This window comes from Lygodium microphyllum, chromosome 23 (assembly GCF_053477565.2).
Source record: "Lygodium microphyllum isolate KBCC chromosome 23, Lygodium_microphyllum_v1.1.10, whole genome shotgun sequence".
In the NCBI taxonomy this organism is placed as follows: Eukaryota; Viridiplantae; Streptophyta; class Polypodiopsida; order Schizaeales; family Lygodiaceae; genus Lygodium; species Lygodium microphyllum.
In genome coordinates this window covers 103,950,995-103,974,964 of record NC_141157.1, presented here as the reverse complement: position 1 = coordinate 103,974,964, position 23,970 = coordinate 103,950,995, and positions in this window count along the sequence as shown.

The following is a 23,970-nucleotide window of genomic DNA, read 5'->3' as shown; positions in this document are numbered from 1 at the left end:
TTCTAAATAAGGAAAATTAAAAACCGGAAACTAAAGTATCCAATGAACTTTAGGGTTGACCAAGTTGGGTTAATAGGGTACGCCTTAACCCAGAATATAAGGGATCTTGCCAAGTTGCAAGACACCCTGGAACAAGTGCTGATGCATTCGAAAGGAAAGAATCATTCCTTAGCAGTTTGCCAACAACAAGATCAGTGAATGAAAGTGTTTGTGCTTGCTAGAGGATTTAGAGCACTGTTTGATTTATGAATTACAAGTTAAATGAATATCTATACTTCAGGTTGAAGGCCCGAAGGAAGAGGCAGCCTCACTTACCCCGGACTGCCTGCCTGACCCTAACCAAGGGGGTTGTTGACCACACCGAGAATGTGGACCGAACCCGCCGTGAGAGGTCTCTCCGTTGAGCTCTACTTGGAGTAGGAGGACGCTTGGGTGCCAGGGGGGCTCTGGCCGTAAATCCCTCGCCTTCCGAGTCATGCACAAGAGGCTAACGTGACTCGGGATTGGATCTCGAGGCCCGCATACTAGTCTACGGGCAGAAGCTTGGATTAGTGATCCTTGTGGATTATTGGATAGCCTTCGGGCAGATTATAGACAAGCCTACGGGCGGAACTCCTTATATTTCAAAGATAAATATGATTATATGTTAATAAAAAATTTGTTTGATATTGTTTTTCTATGTCACGAGATAAGATTACGTGAAGGAACCAATGCTTAACGGTTTAGATAACTACATAACTAAAACAAATCGAGGAAAGTGCGGACGATGGGTCATGGGTCCGTCCTACGGTTGGATGGTCCCGGTCAGCCGGGAACTTTTCTCAAATCTTGAAGAATAGCGGGATGATCGTCAAAGGACACGAACAACAAAAGCGTTGACCTAGAGTCATGTCTTAACCAATTTACGCTGTTTTAGGGAACGGAATGGGTCTATGCCTTATGGCAGAGAGGTTGAGCTTGACATCCCTCTCGTTTCCCATTCTTCTTGAACCAAGTGCAGCATGAATCCGCTTCGGACCTGGCGTTTTTGCGTAAAGTAGTTCGCTTGGGTCCGACGCTAGTTGCTGTTAGGTAATGACCAATCCGAAAAACCCTAATTCCGATTGATCCTAAGTGGGAGCGGCCAGGATACTTCCATTATGTGGCAGACGCAGGAAGACCTAGATCGCAAATCCCGTATTATTCCATGGGAGTGCCGGGCGGAGCTTTCTAGACATCCTTTCCGATGGACTGCTAAGACGTGTCCTGGATGATACTAATGGACACGTTACACCCAGCTTGGTCAACCCTAAAGTTCATTGGATACTTTAGTTTTCGGTTTTCAATTTTCCTTATTTAGAAGGATATCAAAGAATATATCCTTTTTCAAGTTAACTTGCGTAAGGATCCGCCATCCTTGTTGAGGGTATTTAACCTTTCTTCTTGTGAATCAATCACAAGACTATATGAATTCGTACTTGCTACGCAAGTCTTGCATCGTAATATACGATGAAACATCCCGTTTTAGTTTCTTTAAGCTTACGTTTGTCGGACCTAGGGTCTCTTTTTAAGAACCTCAGGGACAAACCCTAGTTCTTTTACATTTACGAATTTATTGACCCTACAATTAGGGAAGGTAGTCAAGTGTTTTAAGGTATAAACGTTTCTTGGTCTTTAAATCATTCCCAAGGCATATTTCGTAGCATAGGTATTTCTAAGTTTACAATAATTCAGTTATCTTTTAGAAGGTAATATTGAGATCACCTCGGTGCGATTTGTTATCCTTGTGACAATTGATTTTTTTTCAGTCCTAAACTTTATTGCTTTGAGGTTAGGTAAATTCAATTAATCTTCCTTTTTCCTTGCAAACGAAACTCATGCCAAATAACAATCTTTTCCTTGCTAAGATATGCAGTTAGCAATGATAACTTCCTAGAGTTCAAGCAACGTAAGAAACCTTTCATGAATTTCATCTTCTATGATGATTCGTTGCAAAAAAAAAAAGAATAGGGATAATGGTGCAAGATGCAGTTTTTATACCTCCAAGATTTAACCGAAATATACTACTATAGTAGGTAGATAATCTTGCTCGTAATTCATTTCAATGAATGATGCTATTTGAAGGAAAACTATGTTTTATACATTATCATTTTTGCATGTTCAATTAAACTAAACTCCTTCATCATAAATAACTAGGACAAAATATATTTTAACCCAAACAATTCATCTTGCATGATTAAATTAAAATCGATATAAAACCAAGAAGGAAAAACCTAGTTTTGGGGTGAGATATCCACATGGATACCGGGAGATGACCCTCCCACAGCTACTCCTTGGACTTTCTTAGGCGGCATCACAGTTGTAATCCTTCGGATGTGAAGGCAGCTTTTACTCTCCTTTTCGGATTTCCACCACCGCTTGAATACTCTTCTTCTTTGTGGAACTTACGAGGGAATGGGTGCTTAAATCTCGGGTGGAAGTATAAACCCACTTGGAGGAGGCTTGTGGAAGCCCACAAGGAAGGATTAAGGGCTTGCAATATGAAAAGGGCTTATAGGACCTTAAGGTATTTCATGGGGAAAAACCACGGAGAGGATTTTTAAACCCCGGGGAGGGTGGAAAAATAGGTTATAAAACCCTTCAAGAGGAAGGCCTATTAAAACCATGGAGAGGCTTAATGGGTTTTGAGGCCAAGGGGAGAGGGGCTTAAACACGGGTTGGGGTTTAGTGGCTCTACGAAAAGGGGTTAAGGGTTCAAAAAAAAACCCGGGAAGGGAAAGGGTGAGGGGGAGAAAAAAGAAAGAATAATGGGGACATGGGGGAAATAAAAAGGGGCTTAGGGGGTGTGATAGAAGGAGTATGGGGGGTGAAAGGGAAAAAGGATTATGAGGGGGGTGAAAGGGTAAAAGGAATATGAGTATAGGAAGGGGGCTTGAGGGTTTTAAAAACCCGAGGGGGGGGGGGTGAAAGAGTAGAAGGGATATGGGTATAGGAAGGGGGGCTTAGAGGAGCCTCTCTTAGAAGCTTCAAGAAGCTTCTTGAAGCTTCTGTGGGGGGTTTAGGAGCCACGTGGAGGGGGGATTTTGACGCGATGACTGGGGGTAATTTGCAGGTGGCGATGATGGCGCATGGCAGCAGCAGCTCGGCAGCAACCAGGCGGCGTCCTCCTTCCACAGATTTTTGCAGGGCGGCAGCAACATGAACGATGACTTCGTTCCTATCCTCTCCCGGCCTCCTTCCACAGATTTTATAGGGGAGGGGAGGGAATCCTCTCCCCTTGACGTGTCTAATAGCATGATATAGGGAGCCGAGCAAGCTCCAGCGAGGAGCTTGCTGGGTCCTCTATCCACCCTTTACACTTCCAGCACGATGCGCCGCTGCGTGAGGAGGAGAAATTCAGAATATATATATTTGATATATTACATTCTCTCCCCCTTAGAGGAATCGAGATGTCCTCATCTCGAGATAAACTAGGGATATTGATGGTTGAGAGTGTCTTCTTCTATCCAAGTGGCATCCTCTTCGGTATAATCTTTCCACTGGACGAGGCATTCTCTCAAGGTTCTCGATCTTAACTGTCTCTCCCTAACATCTAAGATCCTATCCAGCCTTAGTTCAAGGACTCCTTGACTAGGCATTATAATTTGTTGGTCATCAAGTACATGGTTAGGGTTGGGTATATATTTTTTCAATAGGCTGATATGGAATACATTGTGAACCTTTAGGTTCTCAGGGAGTTGCAATCTATAAGCATTGGGTCCTAGGCATTTGAGGATTTTGTACGGCCTGCAATACCTTGGACTTAGCTTCTTGCAATCTCCTAGGGATAGAGAACTCTTTTTAGGGCGTACGTGAATGAAGACCATGTCTCCTTCTTTGAAGACTCTATCTTGACAATTCAAATCCGCGTATGCCTTTTGTCTATCCTTGGTCGCTTGTATGTCTTGTCTTATTGACTTTATTTTATCATCCATCTCTTCCAACATCTGCCTTGACGCTTCAACACTTAGGGTAGGATCAGAAAAGTTTAGGGGACTTCGACAGTCATGACCATACCTTGGAAAGGGGTCATCTGAATGCTTTGCTGGTAAGAAGCATTGTAGGCAAATTCTACCGAAGGCAAGTATTGAATCCACTTCTTGGTTTCTCGATAGCAGTATGCCCTAAGCATATCCTCAATGACTTGATTTACTCACTCTATTTGGCCATCCCTTTGGGGATGGTAGGCAGTACTAAAACAGAGTTGAGTCCCAATAGCTTCAAAGATAGCTCTCCAGAAGTGTGATGTGAAGAGAGAATCTCAATCACGAATGATTCTTCTGGGTAAACCATGTAGCTTGAATATCTCCTTGATAAACAACCTTGCAATGTCGGAGGCTTTATAGTTTGTCTTTACTGGAATCAGGTGTGCAACCTTGGTAAGCATGTCAACCACAACCATGATAGAGTTGTATCCTCCCTGGATTTGGGGTAGGCCTACAACAAAATCCATACTGATGAATTCCCATTTCATTTGGGGGATGTCAAGCGGTTGCAATTTCCCTGGCATCATGACATGTTCAGCTTTGATACGTTGGAAAGACAAACATTTAGTGACATATTTGAGAACGTCACCTTTGAGCCTCTCCCAATGGTAGCTCTTCCTAACTGCATTAAGAGTCTTAGCATAGCCAGGATGTCCTGCGAAAGGGGAATCATGAGCATCCCACATTATCTTCTGCTTAAGTGACTGGCTTGCTGGTATACACAGCCTTGTTCTGTAGTAGACAAGTCCATTATCAATGGAAAATTCCTGATATTTAGCTTGCGAATGTTGATTCTGATCCTTGATAGAGATCTCCTTTAGCATAGTTTGGTAGGCCAAATCATGACATGCTTCCTCTCTAGCTAACTCAAGTATAGGGTTGTTTGGCATAGATACTTTTGTAGCTAGAGATCTGGCCGTTGATGGATTTTGCAAGAACAGGGAATTTAGGAATGCCTTGCGACTAAGTGCATCGGCAACTACATTCTCTTTCCCTGGTCGGTACTTGATTTCAAAATCATATTCCTCCAACACTTCAATCCACCAACGTTGCCTCATGTTGAGCTCGTTCTGGGTAAAGATCCATTTGAGACTCTTATGATCGGTTACTAAAGTAAACTTGTTACCCAACAAGTAGTGTCTCCAAAGCTTTAGAGCATGGATGACAGCTAGCAATTCCAGATCATGCGTAGCATAATTCTTTTCATTGTTCTTCAGTTTCCTTGAAGAGTATGCTACTGGATGACCTTCCTGCATAACTACACACCCCAAGGCAAGAATGCTAGCATCAGTTACTACCTCGAACTCCTTATTGAGGTCTGGAAGTTTTAAAATAGGTGCTGATACCAAACTTTGCTTTAATCTGTCGAAGATATTTTGTTCAAGAGTTGACCATGCAATAGAAGTCTGCTTCTTCAGTAAATCCGTCAGAGGTGCTGCAATCAAAGCATAGTTTTTGGTGAAGACCATATACCATCCTATCAATCCAAGAAAGCTACGTATCTCTTTGACGGATATTGGTATTGGCCATTCAAGCACATCTCTGACCTTGGCTGGGTCTACTGAAATTCCTTCTAATGATACTATGAATCCCAGATATTCAATCTGACGCTTGAAGAATGCACACTTTTTCATTTTTGCATACAGCTTATGTGATCTCATTGTCTCAAGGACAATCCGCAGTTGAGGTTCATGATCTTCTTCCTGTTTAGAATAGACTAAAGTCTCATCGAAGAAGACAAGCACGAAATCATCAAGATATGGCCTAAAGATGTCCTGCATTAATCTATTGAAGGTAGCAGGTGCATTCGTAAGCCCGAATGACATAACCAGGAACTCAAAGTGCCCATATCTTGTATTGAATGCCGTCTTTGCGATATCTTCTTCCTTGATCCTTATCTGATAGTAACGTGACATGAGATCAATCTTGGAGAAGATCTTTGTACCCTGAAGATGATCAAGAAGCTCATCTATTCTAGGAATAGGATACTTGTTCTTGATTGTTGATTGATTCAACCCTCGGTAATCAATACATAGTCGGAGTGTCCCATCTTTCTTTCTCTGGAATAGTACTGGAGCTCCCCACGGTGAATTGCTAGGCCGGATGTAGCCCTGATCTAAGAGTTGCTTGAGTTGTTTCTTTAGCTCAATTGCTTCTGGTATGGACATTCTATAAGGTCTCTTGGCAATTGGCACAGCTCCAGGTACTAACCTAATCTCATGATCTACTTCTCTTTGAGGCAGAAGTTCGGTCAACTCTTCAGGGAATAGGTCCGCATATTCCTTTAGCCAAGAAGGTCCTTCATGAGACTCTTGCTTTTGATCTAACTTGTTGAGTTTGATCAAGTAAACAGGTAATCCTTTTCTGACTCCTTTTATGATCCGAGATATTTTGGCCAATTGGATTCTTGGCACTACTGCCTCACCTTGAGTTGTGACAAATTCCCTTTTAGAGTTTCGAAAGGAAACTTGACCCTTTCCACAGTGAATGTGGGCATCGTTGGGCTAAGCCAATCCATTCCGAGTAGACACTCATGGATATCTAAATTCATGACTCTGAATTTAACTGAAGTCTTCTTTCCTCCCAGAAAGAATTCCACCTTAGCAGTTTTCCTGGTACAAGTTACTTCACGACCATTTGCCAATTCCATAAGCAGGGTAGGTGCTTCTACTGTGGCTATTCCTAATCTTTTTGCACATGCTGGTGAGATAAAGGAATGTGTACTGCCACAATCAATCAAGGTTTTGAAACCTTTACCTTGATAGTTCAATGGTGTCTGAATCACTGAGAACTGGCGATTTGGCCCTTTCTTGTGCAAAGCGGCGTGGACTGTCGCTCTTTCGAACTCTGCTTCCATGGTCGGATCTTCTTCTTTTTCTTCTTCGCACATTTGCCTATTGGCAATGCAGGCGGTTCTTCCTCTTCCTCGAGTAGCGGCTCCTTGACCATGGCCTGTTCCTTGGAAAGGGGCTTGGCAATGTCCTCCATCGAGCTTGGGACATTGCCTCTTGAAGTGACCGGGTTCGTTGCAGTGGAAACAACGGAGGTTTCGGCCATTACTTTGAGTACGAACAAAGTTGTTGACATTATTCATCCTAGCTTTCTTTCTTAGTCCCTGATTATGAGCTTGAACTCTCTTCATTTGAGGTCTGAATGTTCCTCTGTTCGGGTCATTATAAGACCAAGTTTTGTTACCCCTTAGTCTAGCTTGCACCTCCTGAATTATAGGCGCCGCTCGAATGAGTGCATCCTAAAGATCTGATGGATGCATAGATTCGAGATGGGTATTTACTGGTGGATTTAAACCCGCAAAAAATTTGGACACCTGCTGTATCATGTCCATCTGTGGCGCATACTTTAAAAGTGAGACGAATTTAGAGTAGTATGCGTCAAGAGTGAGTCCTAGCTGTTTTAGCTCGTAGAACTCGTTCATTTTCTGCGTGCGATATGCAGGTGGTAAGTATCTTCCCTGCATGGCTTTCCTGAGTTTTTCCCAGGTAACGGATCCCTCTGCGATCCCTTGATCCCTGCACCATTGCTTCCACCAAAGTCTGGCTTCGCCGGTGAGTTTTAACTTGGCGAGCATTGCTTGATTGGCGGGTGCAATACCGGCTGCTTCGAAGTAATCCTCCATGGATTCAATCCAAATTTCAGCATCAGCCTGGATGAATCTACCTCTCCCATCAAACTCGGGTGGCTTAATCTGCTTGAGGAGGAACTTCTTCTCCTAGATCACAACAGTACTTGATGTAGGAGGCAAATTTGGAACCTATACCTGGGGTTGTGCCTGAATAAAGGTTTTCTTAATGTTATTATACGATAATCGACGTTAGCTTATATGACATCTTTAATTCGGCTATCTCATAAACAATGTAGCTACTTAACTTTTTATCAACTCTTATACATAGCCAGACATTGATAAAAAGAAGTCTTTATTTGTATTTACATGGGCATAGCCCTTTCGAATACAACGTTCCCTGCGATGATAAGTCAATTGTTACATTTAGTTTGGAGAGAGCAACGTTGTATTGCATTTATCTACAAGAACTGTGTAATAGTAGGGTTTTGGGTCATGGATCTTCAGGAATCAATATGTCATTGGAAGTTCAGGATGTCCTTTCCATTGGAATCCATACTTCTCATGGCAGCCCAACACTTTAATCCTGTCGGCGGGGATTACATGGGTTACTTCCTCATATACATATGAGTTCATTTCAACCCTCCGACCTCGAATATGTAAAGTCGAATTTACGTGAGCTTCCACAAAAATGAATAGCTTCACGACTTTCAAGTCTTCCAACCACTTGATCCTTTTTAGGTTGGTCTGTAGATAAGCAAACCGGTGGGCGGCTATATAATAGATTCCTGAAGCATCTTCGTTCTATGTATAAAGGTGATGGATTATAAATATGCTCTAGGATGTTCATCATCCCAATTCTTTGTCTATAAAGCGGAGAATGCATTGCAGTCATAAACATGACTCGAAATACCAAAAACTTGTTCCACGCTTCGTAATTCTACAAGACAGCATTGAAGGTAAGGAAATGTTTGGACAACAACAATTTCTTTTCTTCATTTTATTGAGATTTTATAAAAACAATTCCGTTATTGGTTGGCTCTGATACCAACTGTAACGTGTCCACTAGTATCATCTAGGACACGTCTTAGCAGTCCATCGGAAAGGATGTCTAGAAAGCTCCGCCTGGCACTCCCATGGAATGTTACGGGATTTGCGATCTAGATCTTCACGTAGCGGAAGTATCCTGGTCGTTCCCATTTAGGATCAACCGGAAATAGGGTTTTCCCGATTGGTCATTACTTAACAGCAACTAGCGTCGGATCCAAGCAAACTACTTTACGCAGAAATGCCAGGTCCGAAGCGGATTCACACTACACTTGGTTCAAGGAGAATGGAAAACGAGAGGGATACAAAGCTCAACCTCTCTGCCATAAGGCATAGTCCCATTCCGTTCCCCTAAAATAGCATAAATCGGTTAAGACATAACTTTAGGTCATCGCTTTCGTTATTCGTTTCCTTTGACGATCATCTCGCTGTTCTTCGAGATTTTGAGAAAAGTTCTTGGCTAACCGAGACCACCGAACCGTAGGACACCATCCTCCGCACTTTCCTCGGTTTGTTTTAGTTATGTAATTATCCAACACATTAATTTGGACATGTAACAATTAGCTTCTTTAATTAATCCGTTAAGCACTAGTTCCTTCACGTAATCTTATCACGTGACATAGAAAAACAATATCGAATAAATTTCTTATTAACATATTATCAAATTTATCTTTGAAATACAAGGAGTTCCACCCGTAGGCTTGTCCATAATCCGCTCGAAGGCTAGCCAGTAATCCACATGGATCACTATTACAAGTTTTCGCCCGTAAACTAGTATGCGGGCCTCGAGATCCAATCCCGAGTCATGTTAGCCTCTTTGTGCAGGACCCAGAAGGTGAGGGATTTATGGCCAGAGCCCCCCCTGGCACCCAAGCATCCTCCTGCTCCAAGTAGAGCTCAATGGAGAGACCTCTCGCGGCGGGTTCGGTCCACGTTCCCGATGCGGTCAACAACCCCCTTGGTTAGGGTCACGCAGGCAGTCGAGGGTAATTGAAGCTGCCTCTCCCTTCAGGCCTTCAACATGAAGTATAGATATTCATTTAATTTGTAATTCATAAATCAAACAGTGCTCTAAATTCTCTAGCAAACACAAACACTTTCATTAACCGATCTTGTTGTTGGCAAACTGCTAAGGAATGATTCTTTCCTTTCGAATGCATCTGCACTTGTTCCAAGGTGTCTTGCAACTTAGCAAGATCCCTTATATTCTAGGTTAGGGCATACCTTATTAACCCAACTTGGTCAACCCTAAAGTTCATTGGATACTTTAGTTTTCAGTTTTTTAATTTTCCTTATTTACAAGGATATCAAAGAATACATCCTTTTCAAGATAACTTGCGTAAGGATCCGCCATCCTTGTTGAGGGTATTTAACCTTTCTTCTTGTGAATCAATCATAAGACTATATGACTTCGTACTTGCTGCGCAAGTCCTGCATCGTAATATACGATGAAACATCCCGTTTTAGTTTCTTGAAGCTAACGTTTGTCGGACCTAGGTCCTTCTTTTAAGAACCTCAGGGACAAACCCTAGTTCTTTTACATTTACGAATTTATTGACCCTACAATCAGGGAAGGTAGTCAAGTGTTTTAAGGTATAAACATTTCTTGGTCTTTAAATCATTCCCAAGGCATATTTCGTAGCATAGGTATTTCTAACTTTACAATAATTCGGTTATCTTTTAGAAGGTAATATTGAGATCACCTCGGTGCGATTTGTTATCCTTGTGACAATTGATTTTTTTTCAGTCTTAAACTTTATTGCTTTGAGGTTAGGTAAATTCAATTAATCTTCATTTTTCCTTGCAAACGAAACTCATGCCAAATAACAATCTTTTCCTTGCTAAGATATGCAGTTAGCAATGATAACTTCCTAGAGTTCAAGCAATGTAAGAAACCTTTCATGAATTTCATCTTCTATGATGATTCGTTGCCAAAAAAAAAAGAATAGGGCTAATGGTGCAAGATGCAGTTTTTATACCTCCAAGATTTAACCGAAATATACTACTATAGTAGGTAGATAATCTTGCTCATAATTCGTTTCAATGAATGATGCTATTTGAAGGAAAACTATGTTTTATACATTATCATTTTTGCATGTTCAATTAAACTAAACTCCTTCATCGTAAATAACTAGGACAAAATATATCTTAACCCAAACAATTCATCTTGCATGATTAAATTAAAACCGATATAAAATCAAGAAGGAAAAACCTGGTTTTGGGGTGAGATATCCACATGGATACCGGGAGATGACCCTCCCGCAGCTACTCCTTGGACTTTCTTAGGCGGCATCACAGTTGTAATCCTTCGGATGTGAAGGCAGCTTTTACTCTCCTTTTCGGATTTCCACCACCGCTTCAATACTCTTCTTCTTTGTGGAACTTACAAGGGAATGGGTGCTTAAATCTCGGGTGGGAGTATAAACCTACTTGGAGGAGGCTTGTGGAAGCCCACAAGGAAGGATTAAGGGCTTGTAATATGAAAAGGGCTTATAGGACCTTAAGGTATTTCATGGGGAAAAACCACAGAGAGGATTTTTAAACCCCGGGGAGGGTGGAAAAATAGGTTATAAAACCCTTCAAGAGGAAGGCCTATTAAAACCACGGAGAGGCTTAATGGGTTTTGAGGCCAAGGGGAGAGGGGCTTAAACACGGGTTGGGGTTTAGTGGCTCTACAGAAAGGGGTTAAGGGTTCAAAAAAAAACCCGGGAAGGGAAAGGGTGAGGGGGAGAAAAAAGAAAGAATAATGGGGACACGGGGGAAATAAAAAGGGGCTTAGGGGGTGTGATAAAAGGAGTATGGGGGATGAAAGGGAAAAAGGATTATGAGGGGGGTGAAAGGGTAAAAGGAATATGAGTATAGGAAGGGGGCTTGAGGGTTTTAAAAACCCAGGGGGGGGGGGGGGGAGGGGTGTGGGGAGGGGAAATGAAAGAGTAGAAGGGATATGGGTATAGGAAGGGGGGCTTAGAGGAGCCCCCTTAGAAGCTTCAAGAAGCTTCTTGAAGCTTTTGTGGGGGGTTTAGGAGCCACATGGGGGGAGGGATTTTGACGCGACGACTAGGGGGGTAATTTGTAGGTGGCGATGATGGCGCACGACGGCAGGCGGCATCGGCAGCTCGGCAGCAACCAGGCGGCGTCCTCCTTCCATAGATTTTTGCAGGGCGGCAGCAACACGAACGATGACTTCGTTCCTACCCTCTCCCGGCCTCCTTCCATAGATTTTATAGGGGAGGGGAGGGAATCCTCTCCCCTCGACGTGTCTAACAGCATGTTATAGGGAGCCGAGCAAGCTCCAACGAGGAGCTTGCTGGCTCCTCTATCCACCCTCTACACTTCCAACACGATGTGCCACCGCGTGAGGAGGAGAAATTCAGAATATATATATTTGATATATTACAAAAAATCTAGTCTTTATCTAAACTCAATTTCAATCTCAACATCACATCCTAGTCCTTATCTTACACTCTCTCTATGTACTCAATATTCTCATCTTCTTATGGTCATACACACACCCCACTTCAATTGTGAGCCACAATCTCTTGATCAAATACAATGACACTGTTAACCCCAACACGAAGAAAGCAAAAGGAAATGGAAAAGACGCAGGGCAAAGGCGGAAAAAAGGTAGCCCGACTAAAGAAAGAAGAGGAGAAAATGGCAAAAGCGCAAGGGCAACCTTGAAAAGTCCAAGGCAAAGGCAAAAGGGGAAAGGCGCATTTTAAAATAAAAAGGCGCACCCTGAAATCTTGTAAAAGAGCGCTGGGCTCTCAACCATGCAAGTTGTAAATGTAGACGGGCGGTGGATAGGAAGCTAGGAAGATAGAAGGACAATGGGAAAAAGGGCCTAGGCTACGGCCGGCCATGTAAAAAGGGGAAAAGGGGATGACCGCCCAAAAGAGATTTAGGGTTCTGTATATAAAGTTGAAAAGTGAATGAGAAGCTCATTCTTGTGTGTGGCCAAAAGTAGCTCTCCTCTTCTTCTTCTTCTTCTTGTTCTTGCTTGCTTGAGCTTGTGCTTGAGAGAGGGAGTGTGAGAGTGTGAGGGAGTGAGTGTGTGAGGGTGAGGTACCGCGGAGGAGAAGCTCTCCATCTTCTCCTCTCTTCTTCTCTTCTCTTCTCTTCTCTTACCTTGCTCGCGGTGATGGAGCTTGGAGCTTGGAGTGGGAGGATCGAGCTTGCTTGAAGCTTGCACTTGGATCGTGAAGCTACCGGAGTGCGCGGGAGAGGAGGTAACTCGAACGGCATGGAGGTAAGCTCACTACACTCGTAGATATGGAGGGCACATCGGCTATGTGAGAGGTAGCGATTAGTGCTCAACTTGGAACGCTTGAAACAATAAGTGGTCTGTGGGTCGTGGCGGTTGAGTGAAAGCTCCCACATTTTGGTTCCGTTGCCGGGACCAACGAATTCAAGCCTTGAGTGCTTGCGCACTTCGAATCAAGCATCAAAGTAAGGGTTTCCCCGAACCGGTGCTTGAGATAGGTAGGAAGTGAGGGGGTTGAAGATGGTATTTGATCTACTTTGCAAGTAGGTTTTTTGTTTTGTTTGAGGTTTATGTTGTGAGATGGAGTAGTATAGGTATTTACTTTGTGATTTGGATGCATTAGAGTAGGAGAAAACAAAGAAAATCAGCATTAGGGTTTCTATTGTCAAAACAGGAAAAGAGGGTTTGATTTGCTTGCCGATTTGCATTTTGGAGTTTATTGGCTATTCCAGGTATATACAACTCTTCCCCTCCATCCATAGCTTTGATCTAGAGATATGTATGACAGGCTGTGACCTGAATCATGTGATTCAGGCGATTTATCATCACACTAGCAAAAAACACACCGCGCTCGGCGTGTCCGAGTGACGATGATTCTGGGCCGAGTCCCAGAATCGGCCCTCGGACCACTTGACTCGGCCCATCTGATTCGGCCCTCGGGCCGACTCGGCCCAAAAACTCATTGGGCCCGTCCGAACGACCCACTCGGCTCGGCCGACTCGGCCCTCAGACATCTAGACTGGGACTGGACGAATTTGACATTTGGACCAGTCACATTTGGCCCTTCCTACTCGGCCCTCGGACGGTCCGAAACGGGCATTCGGCCCCTATAATTCGGACTTGTTGGGCTGAATTTAGATTTTCTCAAATTTTAACCTGAAGACAGTGAAATTAACTGAGAAACCATACAGAGCCGAAACCATATCATAGATCGATCACTAGGCTGAAACTTAGAGCAAGTAGTTCAAAATTTGGCTATAAACGGTCCTCCAAATTGCGCATGGTGTTTATCATAACGGCCCCCTCCGCACCTCCCCCGAGTAGGTTGGAGAGAAAATGCGCGCTGTGACAGGTCCTTCAAATTGGACCCTAGTATAGCAATGGCTCTACATGAGCATGGAGTCTCACTTGCAATAGAGCAACCAAAAGCCCATACCCGAACAGAGAGAAACAGAGACCCTAGAACATCAATGGGCCAATCTAGCCATCAAGGGCAAAAAGGCCACACCACAAGAACACAAAGACATTGTGTTCAAACCGTGTCTAGTCAGAGCAAAATGCAACTTCAGCAAGCTACAAATGCGAGGATGACTAGACACGACACTCTTGATGAGAGATGTACCTTGAATAGCACTGCATTGACGATCCAAGACAACAATGGAGAATCCACATCTGGTCGTGCAGTCGAGAACTCAAGGGCATCTGTCAGAAGGCTTAAATTTACAAGCCAAGACCCGGAAGATGAAGACATAGTACCACCTGCTTATCTTAGGGTCAAACTCGCCGCGAAAAGAGAGCATACTATTGATGCTCTAATTGATGAAGGAGCAAATTTTAATATCTTGACCTATGAATCATGGACCCTACTAGGCCAACCAGAGCTCACACCGACTGATGCAACTCTTAATCCTTACGGGGAACACCCACAAGCACTTCTAGGGAAGTGCAGAATCCTTGTAACAATTGAAACAGAAAGCTTGCCACTCCTGTTCTATGTTCCTCCCAATAGCGATAATGGTGGAAAGGAAATCCTCCTAGGAAGGCCCTTCAAAAAGGCTACCAAGTGTGAGGTGGACTACGTAGCTCAGAGGATACACTTGACACTACCGGGTGTGAGAATAGTCACGACCTTTAGCAAGGGTAACCTCAGCAAACCTCGAGGGAAAGGCAAGGAAGGTGCTGACATAACAGTCAAGCCCATTAACGAGAGCAAGGACTTGTTGGAAGAGTTAATACAAGCACAGGTCGAACAACGAGAGTCAGTGAGTGAGGCCATGCCTGAACCAAGAAGGTCAAGAGACAATGCCAAGGACAGGCTTTGGACTTACAAATATCGTAGAAGACCCCAAAAGAAGCCCAAGCCTTATAGACGCAAGCATCGATGGAGAGCTAGCACAACGCCACGATGGATATCCAAGGCGTGGCTTCGGGCTCAAGGGTATTATGCAGGCAACCGATGGATTTGGGTGCCAAAATCCCTTGCTAAACCTTCGTGGTCGACTGAAGGCCAGATCATATCAAGAGCAAAGAAGCGTAGGAGGAGATCTAAGCGAAAAACCAAGTCTCGAGTCAACAACAGTGGAGTGACCGAGCCCCTCATGGTCGAAATCAAGAAACCAAACGGGACCAATCGGAGGGTAGATCCTCGGCCTAGCGTGCTTGACAAGCAGATGCCAGATATAATCATTGAGGATATGCAGAAGCCGCTAGTGCCTAAGGAGCTTTTGATTCCCCAAGAGGATAGCAAGCATCATAGGCACAACATTACTCAGGGCAAGGTTACTCGTCAGGTGCAGCTACTCAATCCCAATCTCGACCTACATCAAAGCTTCCAAATGTCCAAGAGGCAAGACACGACACTACCCTTAGCTCTCAACCTAAGGATGTGCCTGTGCAATCCACCGTGGCTAGATCAATGGATACTCGATCTATGCAAGTGCATGCTCTAAGGGCATCAAAAGACATGACCACTTCTGATCTGCCTCAGGACTTGACACCGCAGTCTACCAATGGTAGCCAGTCCACTGAACTAGCCACCACTACTTTCAATCAGGGACCATAGCAGTCACAATCTTTGGCCGTGACAACACCCCTTGCAAAATGTGTCCTTAGTGGTTTACTTGTGGAGGAGGTGTCACAACCAACTGCCTCGACAACTCCAGCACTTCCAAAGTGCCTAAAGACTAGGCTGGAGGAGTTACACACAAGGGAACTGGCTGAAGAGCTAGGCTCTCCAAAAAGGAAGGCAATTGTGCTCTCACAACCTAGCGAGGCTACTCAGCAGGCCATGGTCATGTCCCATAAGGACACACTAGAGAATAGAAATGTTGAGGCCCAACCAAGCACATCAGCGGCGGTCAGCGTGGCCCAAGGTCCTGAGCCGTTAGATGCACCTGCACTGACCAAGAAAAAGAGGAGGAAACAACGAAAACAACAACAATTGCAGGTGGTTGTGGACCCCAAGAGCATTGAGACCAAGAGCGATGAAGAGCTGGGGAATAAAGCATCAAGTCCATCCACAAATGAACCCATTGATGTCTCTCCTAATAGCGGTGAACCCTTAGACACGCCCGTGTGCTCTGAAAAACCAAAGCAACCGTTGCCATCAATAGTTGCTTGCAACACTCTATCCACTAACAATAGAACTCTCATTGACCATCAAGAGTGGATACAACATCATCACAACAGGGTGACAAATCTATACTAGTCACATCCAAGAAGAACCATGACAAAATAGCAGCAAAACCTCAGGAGAAACGTGAGAACCCCAAGAGCATAAGAAATCCTAGCGTTGACCAATCTTGCTCATCTAGGCCTGAGCCCCCAGCCATGCTAAAGCCTAAGGAAACTCTTAGAACTTTGCATGAGATAGCAACTGAGCAAGCCCTCGTTGAACATAGAAGTGTCATAGAATGCTTAACTGAGTTGGATGCTAAGCTCAAAGTGGTCGCACGTGTCTACGTCCTGGTGGATATGGGCACAATCCCCAAGGAGCAGTTTGGAGATTACTTGACCTTCCCTCTATCATGGGAAGAGCAAGAACATCTTAACGAGCACTATGACAGGCTCCTGCATGAATGCATGCGACTCATCTTTGACGAGGAGGCTGGCGAACTGCGCTTAACCGTCACGTTCAATGAAATGCTCTGCCGACTGAATCTCGTAGACATAGAGCAACTAAAGCGACTGTTAGCAGGCCAGAGTCAATTTGAGTAGCATTGGTGCGAAAGCCGCATTGTAATGTCCGAACTAGGGGCTCAGATCATGACAGTCTCAGAAGAGCGATTGGCCAAATGGCGGTCTCAAAAGGACCCAACCTATCTAGCACCGACTTCCCTTCGAGTGCTAACTGACATTCGGGGTATGGACTTAGCTGGAACTAGACTAGAGGGCCCTTTGATTGATAAGGTTCTCATCACTGAGGAGGAGTTATATATTGCCAGTAGACCCGCTCAAGGTTCCATGCTACTCGACGTGGCAAAATATCTGCCTGTATTAAGTAAGCTGCCGCGAATACTGGATGCATGTGTCACGCTCCGGTACAACCCCGAGTTTTACACTTGGTTCTTATCCTCGTGAAGTGACATGGATTCATAAATATGTATATAAATAAACACTGCTTTTTGTGTCACCGTGTATAAACAATGTCAACACACACAAGCAATGATAGTCAAGCGCAGGGAGAATAGTTGGGTCAGATAAACTAAGCTCCTCAAGTCCTCCTCTCATCATGCATTTAAAAGACGTGTGACCATCCCCACCTCCAAGTGAAGGGCATGCAACCCACATTGCCGCCATAGGAAACCTTGACCAACAACTCTAATGGTGTAGATGGGGTGTAGTCCCTTTCTATACACCTTCTTCCCTTTTTGGTCTATCCTTTCGAGGGGGTGCCCTGTCCTACTCCACCACAACCAGTCCACCCGACTTAGCATAAGCTAATATCCGCTAATGACTAGAGGCAAAGTGAACATCAGCATGGGGGCCATTCCTTTACAACAAACACTGCATGCCTCACCCCTCCCCTTCTTGTCATATGCGCTTGATAACCCACACTAAAATCCCTTCCATGCAAACAGTTGTATCCTATATCCAAGTCTAACCCTTGGATTGCATCTTGTAGGCTTCCTTTTTTGACGGAACACATGGAGAACCATGGACATCTGGCATGCAAAGACGCTCTTCACAGACGACGGGAGCATGTTGCATGCGCCCCTCCATCAGAGCGCTATGTGCCCACCCTCAAGAGGTATGCCAAGAAGCGAGGCCCTAAGCGACACCGTCCCGGACGAAGGCCGAAGAATCCGCGAGTCAAGAAAGTCGAGACTCAAACCGCGCAACAGGTGGCAACACTAGTGGCACAAACCCCCAACTTACGCTTGGGCACCAGATGCTCAAGAGCAGAAAAGGCGGCTAGGGATAGGGCAAAATTTAATGAATTTTTTAAAGACATTCTGGAAATAGTAGCGGCCCGGGACTACACCATTCATGTCCCGGCCGACATGTTCCCTACCCAACCCCACGGGAGCCCCACACCAGTAGAGCCCCAATCACCCGGCCACCCAGACTCTCCCTGCCTCGTACAAATAGAGTAGCCCCATGCTATATAAAGGGCTTATCAAATGCTACCTGGCCATAACTTTTTGTCTTTAAAAGGTTAAATGTTGACATGTTTCCAAATTGTACGAACTTTTCATATCTTCGTTTAATATATTTCACGTCTTTAGCAAAAGAAAAAGCTAATCAAGCACAGGTGATAAATATCTAAGTTAACACCATAGAATTCAGATAAGTGATGTCTCCTTGCATTACACTGGTTTATTATAGTTGCGGCATATACCATGCATGTACTCTCATGAAGCGACAAGTGGATACAGGATGAGACAGGTCTTTGCGCGAAAGTGTTCAATGCCCGATTACCGCAAGATCATCGACCCCACAAGGAGCCGTGGCAAAGCCACACTGCCAAAAGCACGAATCACCCTTGCCAACCGCCCACATCGCATAGGCCACGCTCCCTTTCGGGGTCAAGCTCTATAGTTGGCTCACGGCGGTCGTTACCTCAATTGTGCCAACATCGCATGTGTCACAAGGAGGTTTGCAATATCTCAAATGTATCTCCCCATTTCGCCAACTACTTCTCTAACAATGAGGCTAGGGCGCAATCATCATTGTACTATCCATTTTCTGCGCCTTCGAAGCTTGACATTGTCCAACCCATTGAAAGGCTGATAGCCTCAACATATTGTAATGGTTGTACTTAGGCAAGTCCCAAAAAAAAAAAAAAAGAAGCACCCACGATCACAGCACAGCACCTAGGGGTCCTCAAATTAGGTACGTCTAGTGACCTTGGTCGATTGGCTTCGTCCTTAGTCCCTTACCCCCTTACCATCACCCACAATTGTTCAGGGCACATCAAGGGCAGGACATACCTGGGGAGCTTGTCTCGCCTATGGTTAGACCTGTCACCCTGACCCACTTGCACAACTCTCTCTTGCAATCTGCCTTAGTACCATTGCAATCAGTAGTGATACGCACCGCATGATTGGCCATGAAAAGTACACTGTACTCTTCCAATAGTTTCCACCTACTGAAAGTGCGGTGTCCTTGTATTCAATTATGCTACGTCATGCAGTCTCAATGCATAGGATGTCTCATATATCTTCACGTATACTTCTTCTCAACATGGACAACCTTGCTTCATCCACACATTGTTACGAGAAACTAGCCCGCGGTCTTCTAACTACGTATAATCTAAGTATGCACGAGCACTCACATAATATCTGCACCGAAGTATATACACAGTTTGGGTCTTCAAGTGCAGGACAATACTCCAGGCTTGCTTAGAGTTCGACTTGTCTCCCAAACTAATCAAAATATGTCTTGTGCACGATAAGAAGACTAGCACTACCCCTTAAGGAGAGACCACATGAGAGGGTTTCCAATTGCAGGTATTGAAGACTCCAACGAAGGTGTTGTTCGCTCTTCATCAACACTCAACTCTGAATTCCTATCCTTATCACCTTGTAAGCCTGCCAAGAATCATCATGTACAGAATCCCTAAACAAACCGCCACTTGTACTTCATCAATGCAACCCCTCAAAGAACAGCCCTACCACCAACTCCCATTGCCCTACCACCTACCACTTAACCCACCAACGTGCCCCCAACGACCTTCCTCCCCACCACTAGCAACACTCCATCATGGCAACCACAGGCGTCCTCGTCACCCACATCTTCGGTGCATGCTACAGCCTGCTACCTACGACGGTGAGTGCCATGGGACTGGCACTCGTCTAGGAGGGGGGTAATGTTAACCCCAACACGAAGAAAGCAAAAGAAAATGGAAAAGAAGAAGGGCAAAGGCGGAAAAAAGGTAGCCTGACTGAAGAAAGAAGAGGAGAAAAGGCCAAAAGTGCAAGGGCAACCTTGAAAAGTCCAAGGCAAAGGCAAAAGGGGAAAGGCGCATTTTAAAATAAAAAGGTGCACCCTGAAATCTTGTAAAAGAGCGCCGGGCTCTCACTCGTGCAAGTTGTAAATGTAGATGGGCGGTGGACAGGAAGCTAGGAAGATAGAAGGACAATGGGAAAAAGGGCCTAGGCTACGTCCGGCCATGTAAAAAGGGGAAAAGGAGATAACCGCCCAAAAGGGATTTAGGGTTTTGTATATAAAGTTGAAAAGTGAATGAGAACCTCATTCTTGTGTGTGGCAAAAAGTAGCTCTCCTCTTCTTCTTCTTCTTCTTGTTCTTGCTTGCTTGAGCTTGTGCTTGAGAGAGGGAGTGTGAGAGTGTGAGGGAGTGAGTGTGTGAGGGTGAGGGACCGAGGAGGAGAAGCTCTCCATCTTCTCCTCTCTTCTTCTCTTCTCTTCTCTTCTCTTACCTTGCTCGAGGTGATGGAGCTTGGAGCTTGGAGTGGGAGGATTGAGCTTGCTTGAAGCTTGCACTTGGATCGTGGAGCTACCAGAGTGCGCGGGAGAGGAGGTAACTCGAACGGCATGGAGGTAAGCTCACTACACTCGTAGATATGGAGGGCGCGTCGGCTATGTGAGAGGTAGCCATTAGTGCTCGGCTTGGAACGCTTGAAACAATAAGCGGTCCGTGGGTCTTGGCGGTTGAGTGAAAGCTCTCACAGACACATACTCTTGGATTTCTTGTACGCATTCAATATTCTCACCATGCTTTCAATTTCACATAAAAATCATATCTCCTTAAGTTCCTCATTATCACATCACTACTTCTCAATGTGCAATCCTAAATCCCTACATATGACCCTATCCTACTATCACATTTCATTCACATTATGTTTACTCAAATCTGAATCCATCAAATCAACATTTCTATCTATCCTACCCTATCCAACCATCTGCATAGCTACATCCCTCCTACAATCATATTGCTCTAATTGTATACTCAAGTCTAAATCATTTGTCTACCTTTCATGGAAACAACCTCATCAACAATCACAAGTACTCTCTCTTCCAATTGTCTCCTAATATCATCATGAAATGCACCTCCTACCTTACCCAAATCATCATCTAAAAATTGTATCTTTTTGAAATTGGCCAATATCTTGGCCTTCCAAAGGAGGAGAAAGGAATGGATAAAGTACAAAGAAATCAAATCTTGGACTGCTCTCAAAGACAATATGCTTAAAATTCCTCATCAATCACTTGCTATTTTACACTTCCATATTCATCAACAACCTTTCCAAATATCACATCATAAGCACCTTATAAAGCTCTATCTTTCCCATCACAAGCACCTTATCAAGCTCTATCTTACTATGGTATTAAATGACATTGGGATCACATTTCCATCTACAAATATGCTCTTACCATTATTTTCTCCACAACCTTCAAGCTCCAATTAAAATATATCATCTATCTATATGATGAACCCATCTCTTATGAAGTCTATCATGAAGCAAACTATGGTGATTAGCTCTTCATCAAGGTATCCATCAACCAAAGCCCAAAGATCTTCATCATCAACTTACATCCTTTAAACAATTGCAAGGAAAGATTGATGTATATCTTTTGCAACAACAAGGACAATGTCTCATGCTCTATTCATCATTGTAATATTACTTCTCTTGTAGCCAAAATGATTGGTAGAAAGTCTTTGTACTATTAAAAAAATCATTTTTTATTTTGAGAAGAGAGGAAGAATATTAAAATATATTGTTAACCTTTTCTAGAGAGAGGGAATGTTAGAATATTAGAATGTACTTATATGAAGATGTACTTAGAGAATATATATGAAGATAATATCTAGATATTTAGGAGAACTAGATAAGATGAATCTAGAACATGTGGAGGATAATTCACTAAGAGAACCTACCATATCCACACCTTTATTGTATATATATGTGTACTCTTAGCTATTGCAATGTAAGAGTGTAAGAAAGTTTGTATTACAAGTGTGTGGTTCATGCTCCATCTCAGTGTCTCATTATGTCTCTCTTTCTCTCACCATCATTTTTATTACACAATCTTGAAAGTTTTGAAGTGTTCAAATACTTCATTCTTTTCTTTCATGAATGTAACAAAATACTTATTACCACTAAGAGTTACATTCTGGGTAGATCCCCAAACATCTATATACACAACAACAAGTATATTCTTGCTTACATCTCTGTCACATGAAAATAGGTGTCTTTTCTACTTGCCAAACTAACATGCTTCACAAACTCTATGTAGTTCTGAAATTTTAAATGCTATTTCTCCATGGCAAGAAAAAACAAAAATTTCCTTATTTCTTATAGCTTTGACAAGGGATGGTCCTTGCTATTCTCCCATCTACACATAAGATAAGGTCTTTATATGAGGATTTTCAAGTGGATAAGCATTGTAAATTAGAAAGAATTTGAAGGCAATAAAAACATCTACTATTGTGGGATATCTTACTATTTATTTACTAGTTTTACCCCCCCCCCCCCCCCCCATTGAAGAAGAATTGCAAGCCTTCCTAGCATTGCAAGGTTGAGTGAGTTCACAATATCCAATCTATGTCTCTGTGTGGTGTTGGAAGGAAAAAATTAATGATATGTACATGATTGTAAATAAATATATTTATATACATGGATTGGAGGTGCTAACATTTATATATAGACTTGGGGAGCCACAAGTTGTAAGAGTGAACATTTTGCCAGGGGATCTAGATCAAAACTTCCACATGCTAGAGCATAGAGGTATATAATGAGGGTGGTCTCTCAAAGTAGTTAACCATATGTAATTTCTCTTTGAGGATAATTTTATACAAGAGGGTGATTTTGCAATTCTAGAGGAAAATCAAGGTTTTGTGAGAGAACGATTGATGAAAGAGGTGGGGTCATATTGGAGTATATTTATTATCATTGATCGTTGACATTTGACACAAGATAGTACAAGCACAAGTGATATCTTGACCTTATGTGCATTCCTTGAGAATGGACTCAACAAGTCACATTTCTACTTGAGTTCAACAATCTCAAATAGATCCTAAATGTTATTGATAGGCACCCAAGTGGGAATGAGCTACAATGTATGCATCTTTTTCCTCCATTAACATTTTTAAGAACTCAATTTGGATTATGGACATTCGCCTTTTTCATTAATTTTTTAAAGATCCCATCTTGGATTGAAATGGTTTTGTAAAATATCCAGTTTGACATCCAAGTAGGAGATGAAATCGAACATCTAATCATCAACAATACCCATATCTATCATTTTGTATGCCCTATCAAGGTTTTCAACTATTGTGTCAAGGTAGACAAAGCATTTGATGCCTATGATATTTATTTCATTAACTAGTTCTATCACCATTTCATAAATAGATTGGTGTGTGTAACGTGTCCACTTGTATCTTCAGGACATGTCTTAGCAGTCCATCAGAAAGGATGTCTAGAAAGCTCCGCCTGGCACTCCCATGGAATGTTACGGGGTTTGCGATCTAGGACTTTCCGCGTTTGCCACATAGTGGAAGTATTCTGGCCGTTCCCACTTAGGATCAACCTGAATTAGGGTTTTCCCTATTAGTCATTTCCTAACGGCAACTAGCATCGAACCCGAGCGAACTACTTTACACAAAAATGCCAGGTCCGAAGCGGATTCACGCTGCACTTGGTTCAAGGAGAATGAGAAATGAGAGGGATGTGAAGCTCAACCTTTCTGCCATAAGGCATAGTCCCATTCCATTCCTCTAAAACAGCGTAAATCGGGATCATTTATAACTTAGACTCTATGTCAGTGGCTTTTTTCTGTTCGTATCCTTTGAAACGATCTTCTCGCTGTCCATCATGATTGAGGAAAGTTCCCGGCCAACCGGGACCACCCATCCATAGGACGGACCTATGGCCACATCCTTTGCACTTTCCTCAG